General features: G+C 50.1%; 1 protein-coding gene across 9 annotated transcripts in view; it reads left to right on the top strand.

Annotated features, from left to right (window-relative positions):
• The window catches only part of ARHGAP39 (Rho GTPase activating protein 39), a 144,501-nt gene that overhangs the window by 3,891 nt on the left and 127,314 nt on the right, over nucleotides 1-13,296 (top strand). The window lies entirely within an intron of this gene.

The raw sequence follows: 13,296 nt of genomic DNA, 5'->3' as shown, positions 1-13,296 counted from the left end.
TCCTCCTCAAGTCTGGTCACCTCTTCCCTCTGTGTCTTAGCTTTACCTTAGAAAATCGCATCTCATCGCCTTTATATTGTGTGACACAAAGATTAGGGAAAACCCTTCCACCTTTAGTAGCGTGTTTTGAGATTTGTGACATTTAAGGTGAGAATATTTAATGTTTGGATAGTGGTAACAAAAATAGCCTAAAATAGATTTTTAAATGCCCATCCCAGCTTTGTCTCCTACCTCTATGCTGGGATGGGCTGTGGAAGCTGCATGCTACATGGAGAGTTGGCATGTCCTTGAACAATTTATCAACAGCAGTTCAGAGAATGCAGCCTCCTGGTAGGCTTGTACCGGTTTCTTTGGTGCTGTTGAAAAAAAGTCCATGAAATATGCTCTTATACTGAGACACCTACTTCTACTAGCAAAGCCCCTCTGCTGTGCCTCTTTGCTGACTCATGGTCCTGTGTCATAGACCTTATGCGCTGCGTCTCACAGTTAACTTTGCAGGTGTCCTGTAAAGACACCACAAGGCATGGCTCAAAAGAGCAGACTCTGGTGTTCAGCCTGTGGAGCAGACTCCCTCGCAGAGCTGGACTACCCTGCCTTGCCTGTCTCCGGTCCCTTCTCTTTACCTTTCTTCAGCAGGTGAAATCCTTACCCTCCAACATCGGCTGTCTCTGCTGCCCCTGTGCTTGCCTCGTTGTGCCTTTTATCCGCCACTTAGACTTGTTCCCAAGTTTGTCTGACAAGTCTTCACTGTGCCCTGAGATTGAGTCTGACCCTGACTTCCATGGCCTTGCCACACTGTTTCCACCCGCTGGGGTCCTCCTCAGCTGGTCTGCATGCCAACTCCTCTGCCACTTCTGCTGTGTTTGGTATCAAGACACCTGAGACCAGGATTTTGCAGGGTTTGTCTCTCCTAAAACTCGTGTTGGTCACTGGTGCCTGCCATCCTGCTAACCCCCTGAAATGTGATGGTGACAAAGTAATTTTATTATCATACATCTGTGAGTTTTGTTAACATGAAATAGCACCCCCCTCCAGTTGATAATCTTGTTATGAAACTCATACCAGTCTTTGACACAGTTTGTGTATTGTGAAAAGAGATTAGTGGCCGCTATTAGGCTTCATTGGGTGGAATTTTTCTTGGTGTAACATTTGGTGTGAGTTTCCACTCCTTTCTTCTGAGTTTTTGAAATTCTGTGGGAAAATCATAATATTTAGCATTAATAATATTTTTTCAATTTTTTATGCAAGTGTTTTCCAACTATTGTTTTGCAGTTTTAAAATTGAACATCTAATTTATGCTCAGTTGTACTTACATTGTAGTGCCACAGACATGCTTTCAGGAAGCTTAAAAAGAAAAAGTCTGCTACAGATATGAGCCCTTCTGTGATTAAAGGCCTAACCAGTGCTCCAGACCAGGGGTCAGTACACTACAGCACCACTAGCAGACTCCTCTGCCTGTTTTTGTAAATAAGATTTTATTCAACAGCCACACCTGTTTATTTCTGTATTGTCCATGGCTGCTCTGGCTGAACTGACTCCTTGTGTAGAGGCTGTGTGACCCACAAAGCCTAAACCCTGTGTTATCTGGCCCATTTACAGAAGAGTTTGCTTTAGAAGTTTAAAGGGGAGATAATTGCAGGGGGCTGCAGCAGTGAAGGGAGGCTTCAAGTCGAGGTGGTCTTGTAGCTGAACCGCACACAGTGGGATGTGAAGAGTGGAGAGTAGGGACATAGCACTGCAGACACAAGTATTTTCACATTTTGGGGGCAAAGGTGAGAAAGTTGGTTATGTGTGGTTTCTAGCAGTTTAAAGGTTGTGTAAGGAATAATGGAATAAAGGAATAATGGGGGATAAGGGTCATAATGAGAAGGTCTTTGAATTCCAGTTAAAGACTTTAGATTTTAATTTTCTTTTTTTTTTTTTTTTTTTTTTGAGACAGAGTCTTGCTCTGTTGGCCAGGCTGGAGTGCAGTGGGGCTATCTCAGCTCACTGCAAGCTCCACCTCCCGGGTTCAGCCCATTCTCCTGCCTCAGCCTCCCGAGTAGCTGGGACTACAGGTGCATGCCACCACGCCTGGCTAATTTTTTGTATTTTTAGTAGAGATGTTGTTTCACTGTGTTAGCCAGGATGGTCTCGATCTCCATAACTCGTGATCCACCCTCCTCGGCCTCCCAAAGTGCTGGAATTACAGGCGGGAGCCACCGCGCCCAGCCTAGATTTTAATTTTCTAGCTAACAGGGAGCCACTGCAGGCAGCTTTGTGAGCAGGGGATGTCCTGATTAATGGTTTAGGGAGATTTAATTGGCAATGTCCTGTAGGACGGATTGGTGACGGAAGAAATCCAAATCCGGGAGTTTATTGGACAGCTTTCTCTAGGGCGAGTTGCAGTAGCAACCCCAGCACTGCAGCGCTCACAGCAGCAGAGGCGGATTCCTGCTCACATTTCATTTCCTTGTGACTCTTTCCCAAGAGTCTTCATTTCCAGACCCAGGACCAGGCCCTATTTGGCACATGCTGTTTTTATGGCAAGAGAGTGGCAGAAACCTAGTGTCTTTTCCAGCACCATCCTGGACTGGCATCTCAGGGTCCGTGGACCAAAGCAGGGTGTGGCGCACGGCCTTCGTGTGGGGAGGGTGCACCCCTGCGCGGACGCTGTGCTGAAGAGAGCTGAGGACCCCGCACCTGTTGTCTGGGCCGTCTCACCATGGCTGAAGGTGCAGCTGGACGTCACCCCTCAGCCTCAGACGCTGGAGGCTGGAGCCAGCCTCCATGCACGAGAGCCCCTGGGGTGGCTCAGCCTCAGCACCCACATTCACTTCTGGCCTCAACCCTCTGGGGCTTTGGAGCCTCCATCAGCTTGGTCCCCACCTAGAAGTTTGGCACGCTGGGTCCTCCTCTCAACTGCCATGTGGTGCGGCTCCAGGTCCTGCTGCTAGTTCCCCCGAACAGTGATCAGAACCCCTGCCTGAGCAGGGCCTGTGCCGTGTCCTTCCTGTACTAGGCTGTGCCTCCTGGGGCTCCCCTGCCCCAGCCTTGAGCCACTCCCCTGTCTCTGCCACATAGCTGCTCAGATGATATACATAGGGCAGTGGTCTCCCTGGGGGTCATTCTGACACCACTCCCCACGCCCCTGCTACATTTGGCAATATTTGGAGACATTTTTGGTTGTCCTAACTAGGAGGGGATGGCCAGGGATTTGTGGAGGCCAGGGATGCTGTTGAAATCCTACAGTGCACAGGATGGCACCAGACTCGGAGCGTCTGGGCAAGTGAGTCTGCTGCCCGGCTCTCCTCCCTGGCTCCCCAGTGCCTCTTGGACCATGCTTCACAGCCCTGCGTGACCCCAACCGACTCTGCTCTCCAGAAAAACTGCCATGTGGTCATGGGCCAAGCCTTGCTTAGCGTCCCTCCTTCCAAAACTAAGCCAAGCTCACTGGCTCCTTTAGCCCTTTGACTCAGACTCAGGTAATGTCCGCAGGAGCACCTCCTGAATCCCTGCCTTGTCCTCAGGTGCTCCACCCCCTCCCATAGTGCTCTAGGTGGTGCTTTTGGTCACTGCACAATCACGTAATATTTTCTCCTCTGAACTGAGAATTCCTTGAGGGTAACAGATACATTTGTATTTCCTTTTTTTTTTTTTTTTTTTTTTTTTTGTGGAGAGAGTCGGGGTGGGTTGCCCAGACTGGAATGCAGTGGTGTGATCACAGCTCACTGCAGCCTCCATCTCCTGGGCTCAAGTGATCCTCCCACCTTGGCCTCCCAAAGTGCCGGGATTGTAGACAGGAGCCATGGCACCTGGCGGTTTGTGTTCGGAATGTCTTGCTGTCGATTGCAACATTTTCTTTTGAGCACAGGCTTCAGTAAAGATGATTGGGTTTAGAATGGGGAGTTGCCCTCAGAGAATGGCTGGTGTGGCAGTGGGAGGGACTCCTTGACCCATTTCCCATGTCGGCTGCTTCCAGCTTCCTGGGCCTCTCTTGTAACTTGCTTTCCAAAGTATAAATGTCTTGATTCTCACAGATTCTCTATTTTGGCTTCCTAGAAAGTTTCAATTTTGTTTATTAATATTTTTGAGCAGATGATAGACATGGTTCGAAAGTACAAAGGGAGCTCAGTGAAGCCTCCTAGTGTTTACCCTGGCACCTGGTTCCCCGGAAGCCTTACTAGACCAGCTTCTTGTGTATTCTTCTAGAGATACTTTGTAACTTTGCAAGCAAACAAGTGTATGTATTTTTTTTCCTTACTCTTTTCTTTTTAAAAAGTTTCTGAACCTTGCCTTTTTCAACTATGTTTGAGAGGCCTTTCCATATCAGTACATTTTCCAGTACATTCTTTTCCATGGCTGCACTGTATTCTGCTATATGGAGGTGCTGTGGCATTTTTGTGCAGTCATGAGCAAAGCTGTAGGCACAGTGTTTTGCAAATGTACCTGTAGGACCCATTCTAGAAATAGCGTCTCTTTCTTCGATCACCGTTTATTCCGTCACATCAGGGTTTGCTCTTGTCTCTTAGTGTCTTTATTTCTGCACTTCCTTTGGTCATTTATTTCTCCTAATTATCTCATCTCTCTATATTTTAAATAATATAGTAGGTCAAATTAAATGAGTGTCTCAGTTGGAAACTGGTTCACCTTTTGTGTGTTCTTTTGGTTGAGTGACTGGGAATATACGCATCCACCCAGAAACTTGTCCGTGAGTGGTCACAGCAGCCAGAAAGTGGAGACAGCCTAAATGTCCATCAGCGGATGAATGGATAAACAGAATATGGTCCATCCCTGCGATGGAATATTATTTGGCAATAAAAAGAAGTGAGTTACTGATTCATGTTATAATGTGTGTGAACCTTAAAAATATGCTGGCCGGGTGCAGTGGCTCACGCCTCTAATCCCAGCACTTGGGGAGGCTCAGGTGGGCAGATCACGAGGTCAAGAGATTGAGACCATCCTGACCAACATGGTGAAACCCTGTCTCTACCAAAAATACAAAAATTAGCTGGGCGTGGTGGCGTACCGGGAAGCGGAGGTTGCAGTTAGCCGAGATCATGCCACTGTACTCTAGTCTGGTTACAGAGTAAGACTCTGTCTCAAAAAAAAAAAAAGACTGAGTGAAAGAAGCTGGAAACATACTGTATGATTCTAATGGCATTAGTGACTTGTCTGGAGTGGCTGCTGCCATGATGCTGGCTGCAGTGGGGGTGGCCTGGGGCTGCATGGTCCATGGAGCTGGTGGGACCTGGGAACAGGCAGGAGCCGCACCCCCTTCCAAGTTGGAGGGGTGGGAGACCGGCCCTCCTGGGTGCAGCTGCAGCTGCCTGGCTGTGGCTATGGACCCAGACATCGCTGCTCTCTCGGGGACTCAGGAAGCCCCCCTTCCCCTGCAGATTCAGAAGTGCCTGCTCCCACTGCCTGCCCTCTCCCTGCTCCTGGCGCCCGCGTCAGTTTTGGAACAAAGTTGAGGCTGAACCCAGGCACTGTTGCAACCTGGCCAGTTGTGCATATACTTGGGGCAAAACTGACATGCCAGCCGCCTGCCTCCTCAGCCCCCTTTGGACTTTGGGTGCTGACGAGCAAGCACTGGAGGGAGCCCGAGGAGGGGCTGAGGGAAGTGTGGCACAGGCCTGCAGGAGCCCCTCAGCACGAATAGCCTGGGCACCATGGACAGCAGGTTGATGGCAGCAGGAGGCAGACAGGCTCCTGGGTGGAAAGGGGCAGGTCCCTGGTGAAGCCCCATGTTGAAGTCAGGGACAGCCTGAAGCTTGAGGGCTGGGCTGCCAGTTCCATGGACCAGAGTAAGAACTTATGGTGCTTTTTCTGGGCATGCCCACGGCCACCCATGGACCAATCAGCACACGCTTTCTTCCCTCTGAAGCCCATAAAAACCCTGGACTCAGCCAGACTCAGGCAAGCAACAGGTCAGCCCGCCTTCAGATAGGATAGGAGCTAACCAGTCCGAGTCTCCTTTCTGCTGAGAGCCAGACACTCATCAGGACAACCCGCATGCAGAAAGGAGCTACCCACTGTGGGTCTCCCGAGAGCTGTTCTGTCGCACAGTGAAGCTCCACTCCGCCTCACTCACTCTCCAGTTGTCCACGTACTTCCTGGATATGTGACAAGAACTTGGGACCTGGTGAATGGTGGGACTAAATGAGCTGCAACACAAGCAGGGCTGAAACATGCCCCCGTCCACCACTCACCACGTCGCAGGCAATGAAAAGGAGAGAAGAGCTGCAACACTTTGGGGAGCCCAGACCTACGGTCTTCTTTTTTTTTTTTTTTTTTTTTTTTTTTGAGACGGAGTCTAGCTCTGTCGCCCAGGCTGGAGTGCAGTGGCCGGATCTCAGCTCACTGCAAGCTCCGCCTCCCGGGTTCACGCCATTCTCCTGCCTCAGCCTCCCGAGTAGCTGGGACTACAGGCGCCCGCCACCTCGCCCGGCTAATTTTTTTTGTATTTTAGTAGAGACGGGGTTTCACGGTGTTCGCCAGGATGGTCTCGATCTCCTGACCTCGTGATCTGCCCGTCTCGGCCTCCCAAAGTGCTGGGATTACAGGCTTGAGCCACCGCGCCCAGCCAGACCTACGGTCTTCTCGAGCCAGGGCTGTGACATCCTCTTTGGGGTTCTGTAGTTCCTGGCATCTCCAAGCTTCTGGGTGCCACTGCATTCCCCTTGTCCAGATGCAGGTGCCCACAGCAGAAGCCATGTGCAGTACATCTGGTCAAGCCGCAGCCTCGCACAGAGCTGGCATCTGGAGCAGCCTGCCCTGCTGCAGCCGGCATGCCTGGCTATGCACGGTGGCCTGACCCTGCGCTTGCTTGCCCACACACCCCTTGCCACTTTACGCCTGGCTTGCACTTGGCAGGTGTGGGATCTGGGCCAGTAGTGCGAGCTGAGCGCAGCCTGCCAGGCTGAGTGGGCAGAACGATCCCAGCGGGCATGAGCAATACTCAGGCAGAAGGCACCACTGGCCACAGCGGTTTCTGGCTTGTGGAGCGACACCCCAAGGATCTCATGAGAATTCCGTTTATGTGAAGTGTCCAGAAGTGAATCTGTAGAGGTAGAAAGTAGATTGGTGGTTGCCAAGGGCTGGGGAATGACAGCCGAGAGGTGTGGAATTTCTTTTAGCATAATGAAAATATTCTAAAATTGACTGTGGTGAAGGTGCACATGTCTGTGAGTATACTAAAAATAACCTAAAATCATATACTTTAATTGGGTGAATTGTATGTAATGTGAATTCTATCTCAATGAAGCTGTTAAAAACAAGAGTGACTAGGATTTTTCAGAAGAGAACATCCCAAGGTGAGGGTCAGAAGGTTGCATGCCGCTGAGGACCTTGGTGCAGATGTGTTCCTGGAGGCTGTGGCAAGGCGATGAGTCCCCGATCAGTTTCTTTTCTTTCTTCTTCTTCTTCTTCTTTTTTTTTTTTTTTTGAGACAGGTTCTTGATCTATCTCCCAGACTAGAGGTCAGTGGCATGATCTCTGCTCACTGTATCTTTGACCTCCTGGGCTCAAGCGATTCTCCTGCCTCAGCCTGTCAAGTAGCTGGGACAATAGGTGCATGTCACCATGCCCAGCTAATTTTGTAATTTTTGTAGAGGCAGGATTTCACCATGTTACCCGGGCTGGTTTTGAACTCCTGGGCTCAAGTGATCCTCCTGCCTTTGCATCCCAAAGTGCTGGGATTACAGGCATGAGCCACTGTGCCTGGCCCCTTATCAGTGTCAAATTTCAGGTGGTAGCAGATGCTACACTGTTTTCCGTGCAGAAGACTTGAGTTAAACATTGACTTAATCGTGCCTGTGTGATTGAGCACAGATAAGTCAGTTAAGCACTGGAGCTGTCATCTGCAGATAAGATGCTTGTCCTGCTTATTTGTTCAAGGTTGTTGCGAAGCGGAAGCATGGCTGAGTCTCAGTGGGTTCTGTAAATTACTGAGTGTTATTTGTGTATAATAGGAGTTTTAAAAATTAATTTCAACACTAAGAGGCTGATGAACCAGCCTCTTGCAGGCTGGTCTAAGACAGTGCACACAGGGCCGGGCGCGGTGGCTCAAGCCTGTAATCCCAGCACTTTGGGAGGCCGAGGCGGGCGGATCACAAGGTCAGGAGATCGAGACCACAGTGAAACCCCGTCTCTACTAAAAATACAAAAAATTAGCCGCGCGCGGTGGCGGGCGCCTGTAGTCCCAGCTACTCAGGAGGCTGAGGCAGGAGAATGGCGGGAACCCGGGAGGCGGAGCTTGCAGTGAGCCGAGATCGCGCCACTGCACTCCAGCCTGGGCAACAGCGTGAGACTCCGTCTCAAAAAAAAAAAAAAAAAAAAAAAAAAAAAGACAGTGTACACAGAGCACAGTGCTGGCGGTGTAGACAGATGTAAAGTGTGGGAGCACCACTGTCTCCCCAGCTCCTGGCAGCCAGGGTGCTGGACACAGGGTCTAGAACCCCTTGTTTGGCCTACAGTGTTTGAGTCTATTTTCCTTTCTTGCCATTCTCCTTTCATCTTTTCTGCTTTTTCTCTCTCTTTTTTTATTTTTATTTTTTATTTTTTAGTAGAGATGGGATTTCACCATCTTGGCCAGGCTGGTCTTGAACTCCTGACCTTGTGATCCACCCCTCAGCCTCCCAAAGTGCTGGGATTACAGGTGTGAGCCACCGCGCCCAGCCTCTGCTTTTTCTCTTGATTATTACTTTTTTTTTTTTTTTTTGAGACAGAGTCTTGCGCTGTCGCCCAGGCTGGAGTGCAGTGGCTGGATCTCAGCTCACTGCAAGCTCCGCCTCTTGGGTTTGTGCCATTCTCCTGCCTCAGCCTCCTGAGTAGCTGGGACTACAGGCGCCCGCCACCTTGCCCGGCTATTTTTTTGTATTTTTTTAGTAGAGACGGGGTTTCACCGTGTTAGCCAGGATGGTCTCGATCTCCTGACCTCGTGATCCGCCCGTCTCGGCCTCCCAAAGTGCTGGGATTACAGGCTTGAGCCACCACGCCCGGCCTTGATTATTACTTTAAACTACTAGAGGCCCCAACACTATGCAGACAGAGTGGCTGATGCTTCCTTCATGGGTTGAGTTTACTGTTTGCCTTGAGATACTCCTAGTGGTTTTCTGTTACAGTCCCTTCAAGCGTTGCCTGGGATTACAGTGGTGGCCAGCATGTTCCTCCTGGCGCTCGGGGCTGTGCTGAAGCCTCCGCAGTGTAAGCTTTCTTGGGATCTGATTGTCGGCTGCATGTGTGCCTGACAAAGGGGGGCAGCTTCTGAAGCTCTAGGTGCTATGTTTCTGTTTGATTGCAGCTGTGTTGACCTTTTATTTTCTATTCAGAATTCAGCCGTGCTGTGGAAATTCCTACTTCTGGGAGGCGGTAGTGCTGTGACGTGCCTGAGACCCTCATTTGCAGCATGTGCGGGAATCACAGAGCGTCCAGGAATGGTGTGGGGCTTTCTGCCCAAGGCCACTGGGGCCCAGGATGAGTCTCACTTGGGCAGAACCCGTCTCCATTGCTCTGCCAGGTCTCTCACACCTGGTCTTGTGTTTGCCAGGCCCACCCACACTCATCTCGCCCCCTCCTGTCGCGGGTATGTGCCAGCCACTTGGCAGTCAGATACCCCCGACAGGGAGGAGACAGACCAGGCCTCTGTTGGGGGACACGGGAGTGAGTTGTGCTAACATCCTGTGGGCGGCGGAGGCGGGCGGCGGAGGCGGCCATGTGCCTGGGGTTGTAGGGAGAACCCGAGGGTGGATGGCCGGGAGGGGTGTGGCGTTCAGATAGGCTTTCTGGAGAAGGGGTGTCTCGTCTGGAAAGGAGGGGTATCGGCAGCTGAGCCTTCGGCTATTCACCAGGCACAAAAAGAGCGCACCTCAGGCGGCAGGGAGGTGCAGCCGGAGCCAGCAGCTCTGCGTGACTGGAGTGTCTGGCCAGACCCAGGTGAGCAGGCATCTGGGGTCAGTGAGCAGGTGGGAGGGTGGTGTTTGCACCGTGTAGAGAGAGACTGTCTCCTGAAGGGGAGCACTTCTCAGCTTGAGCCCCACCTTCAGAGTCAGCTTGCAGTTAGGAAGAGCGAAGGGGTGCGCAGTAGCTTCTTTCTAACTCCAGCTTTATTCGTTCATTTCTTTTTATTTTTTTTGAGATGGAGTCTCGCTCTGTCGCCCAGGCTGGAGCGCAGTGGCGCCATCTCCACTCACTGCAAGCTCCACCTCCCAGGTTCACGCCATTCTCCTGCCTCAGCCTCCTGAGTAGCTGGGACAACAGGCGCCCGCCACCTCGCCCGGCTAGTTTTTTGTATTTTTAGTAGAGACGGGGTTTCACGGTGTTAGCCATGATGGTCTCAATCTCCTGACCTCGTGATCCACCGGCCTTGGCCTCCCAAAGTGCTGGGATTACAGGTGTGAGCCCCCGCGCCCGGCCATATTCGTTAATTTCTTTTGCGGAAAACATCAGAACTTACCTGAAGTTATTATCCACCCTTGACCCATTCTGATGTATTTTAAATAGTAAGTCATTTGCAGAATTTGCCTGTTGGTGACCCTGTGCCTCTGGCTGGGAGATGCCGCAGGGCAGAGACTCTTGTCAGTGACCTGCAGAGCCAGGCATGGGCCCCAGATGCAAGGATGAGACACCTAACATAGGCCTCATTTCACATAGAGAACCAACATTAGGATTTACAAACTGGAATTAATTAGCATGTACTTGGTCTGTGAAGGGCTCTGGTTGAGTATTGGGAGAAGCTTGGCTGCCCTGAGGCTTGGCAGCACTGCACGTCCTGAGTGTGATCACGTGTTGGGTGATTGGGGTCTCTGGTGTGGGAGGAGGAGGAGTAGCACCAGGCAGCGTCCTCAGAGCTGGAATGGATAGTCATGCCTTTCTGGTCATCCAGTGCATGGATAACTGAGTGACAGTCAGTGGTGCTGGGGGCTGGCAGTGCAGGGGTAAAGCGTTTGTCTCTTGAAGCTCAGAGTCTAGTACAGGGAACACATCCACACAGTTGGCAACTGTGGCGTGTGCTCTGAAGGACGGGGGTAAGGCTGTGAGAGCAAATCTAGCATGCTTCATTTAGATGAGGAGCTCAGGGCAAGCCTCCAGGAGGGAAATTGAGTCTGGGGCCTCTAGGAGAAGATGGTGGGGATCAACTCATGTGGCAGCCCTGGGGTAGCAGACCAGATGGCAGGAGCCCAGGGAGCCTAGAGCAGGGCAGGAGGTGGGACAAGTGAGGCAGCCAGTCAGACTGCACCAAAGGCCCACCCAGAATAGTCTTCTTGAAGCCTCACGCAGGCTTTTGTGTCAGGAGCACATCAAGGAGACTGACAGGAAATACAGAAATGGTTGAGCCACCTGTGGATGAGGTGAATGACAGTGGGGCTGAAGCTGAGGGGAGATGGCAGAGGCGTGGGGAGGACGATGGGAGGGGTGTGGGGAGCCCGGCACAGGCGCCTGGTCCCAGGTGCTGATCCTGCTTCCTGGTACGCCCTAGCACGCATCCGAGCTCCGCTGCTTTTTATTGCCAAGGGCTGTTCGTTGTGCAGGTCAACCCCATTTCCTTTACACTTTCACCCATTGCTGGGTGTTTGAGTTGTTTCCATGTTTGATATTATGAAGATTTGTGTAGTTGCTGGGTCATATGGTAATTCTATGTTTACTTTTGAGGAAATGCCAAACTGTTTTCCAAAGCAGCTGCCCCGTTCTACGTCCCCACAGCAATACATAAGGTTCCAGTGTTTCCACATCCTTGACCACACTTGTGATTGTTCATCCTTCTGGTTAAAGCCATCTCAGTGGATGTGAAGTGACATCTCCTAGTGGTTATTTGTATTTCCCCAATGGCTAATGATGTTGAACATCTTTTCTTTTGTTTGTTGACCATTTGTCCATCATCTTTGCAGAAATGTCTATTCATATCCTTTGCCCATTTTTCAGCTGGGCTACTTATCCTTTATGACTGAGTTATGTGTTTTTTATATATTCTGTATACAAGTGCCAGATCAGATATATACAGTTTACAAATGTGTTCTTCCATTGTGTGGGTTCTTTTTTTCTTAGTTTTTTTGCAGTACATAAGGCCTTGGAATTTTTATGTTTCTTTCTTTTTTTTTGAGACAGTCTCGCTCTGTAGCCCAGACTGGAGTGCAGTGGCGCCATCTAGGCTCACTGCAAGCTCCGCCTCCCGGGTTCACCCCATTCTCCTGCCTCAGCCTCCCAGAATTTTTATCTTTCTTGATGGTATCATTTGAAGCACAAAAGTTTTTAATTTTGATAAAAGTAATTTTTGTTGTTGTTGTTGCTGCTTGAACTTTGATATTATAGCTAAGAAACCATTGCTTAACCCAACGTCATAAAGATTTATTCTTGGCGGGGCATGGTGGCTCACACCTGTAATCCCAGCACTTTGGGAGGACGAAGTGGGCAGATCACGAAGTCGGTTCAAGACCAGCCTGGCCAATGTGGTGAAACCCTGTCTCTACTGAAAAATGCAAAAATTAGCCTGGTGTGGTGGCACACACCTGTAGTCCCAGCTACTCAGGAGGCTGAGGCAGGAGAATCACTTGAACCCGGGAGGTGGAGTTTGCAGTGAGCCAAGATCGCACGACTGCACTCCGGCCTAGGTGACAGTGTGAGACTGCATCTGAAAAAAAAAGAAAAACCCAAAGATTTATTCCTGCTCAGGTGCAGTGGCTTATGCCTGTATTCCCAGCACTTTTGTGAGGCCTAGATGGGAGGATCACTTGAGGCCAGGAGTTCAAGACCAGCCTGGGCAACAAAGCGAGACTCCATCTCTACAAAAAAATAGAATTAGCCAGGTGTGGTGCACACCTGTAGCCTTAGCTCCTTGGGAAGCTGAGGCAGGAGGATTGCTTGAATCCAGGAGTTTGATGCTGCATGAACTGTGGAAGCCCCACTGTACTCCAGCCAGAGTGACAGAGCAAGACCCTGTCTCAAATTTAAAAAAAAAAAGATTTACTCATGTGTTTTCTTCTAAGTTTTATAGTTTTGGACTTATCTGTACATTTCTATTTTTTTTTATTTAATTTTTTTTTCTTAGGATTTTAGTATGTTGCCCAGGCTGATCTCGAACTCTTGGCCTCAAGCAACCTTCCCACCTCACCCTCCCAAACTGTTGGGATTATCGGCATGAGCCACTGTGCCTGGCTTGCGTTTCTATTTTTATACATTGCTTTATATAATTTTGATATACATTTAGGTGTTTGATCCGTTTTGAGTTAATTTCGTTCATGTGTGAGGTAGGGTCCTGCTTTGCTTTTTTAACGTGGCCACTTGGCACCATGTGTTGGAGGGACTGCTCTTTCTTTCTAT

The sequence above is a fragment of the Macaca fascicularis genome, chromosome 8 (genome assembly GCF_037993035.2).
Source record: "Macaca fascicularis isolate 582-1 chromosome 8, T2T-MFA8v1.1".
In the NCBI taxonomy this organism is placed as follows: domain Eukaryota; kingdom Metazoa; phylum Chordata; class Mammalia; order Primates; family Cercopithecidae; genus Macaca; species Macaca fascicularis.
The sequence above is the reverse complement of the archived record's forward strand: the minus strand, read 5'-3'. Positions and strand labels throughout refer to the sequence as shown.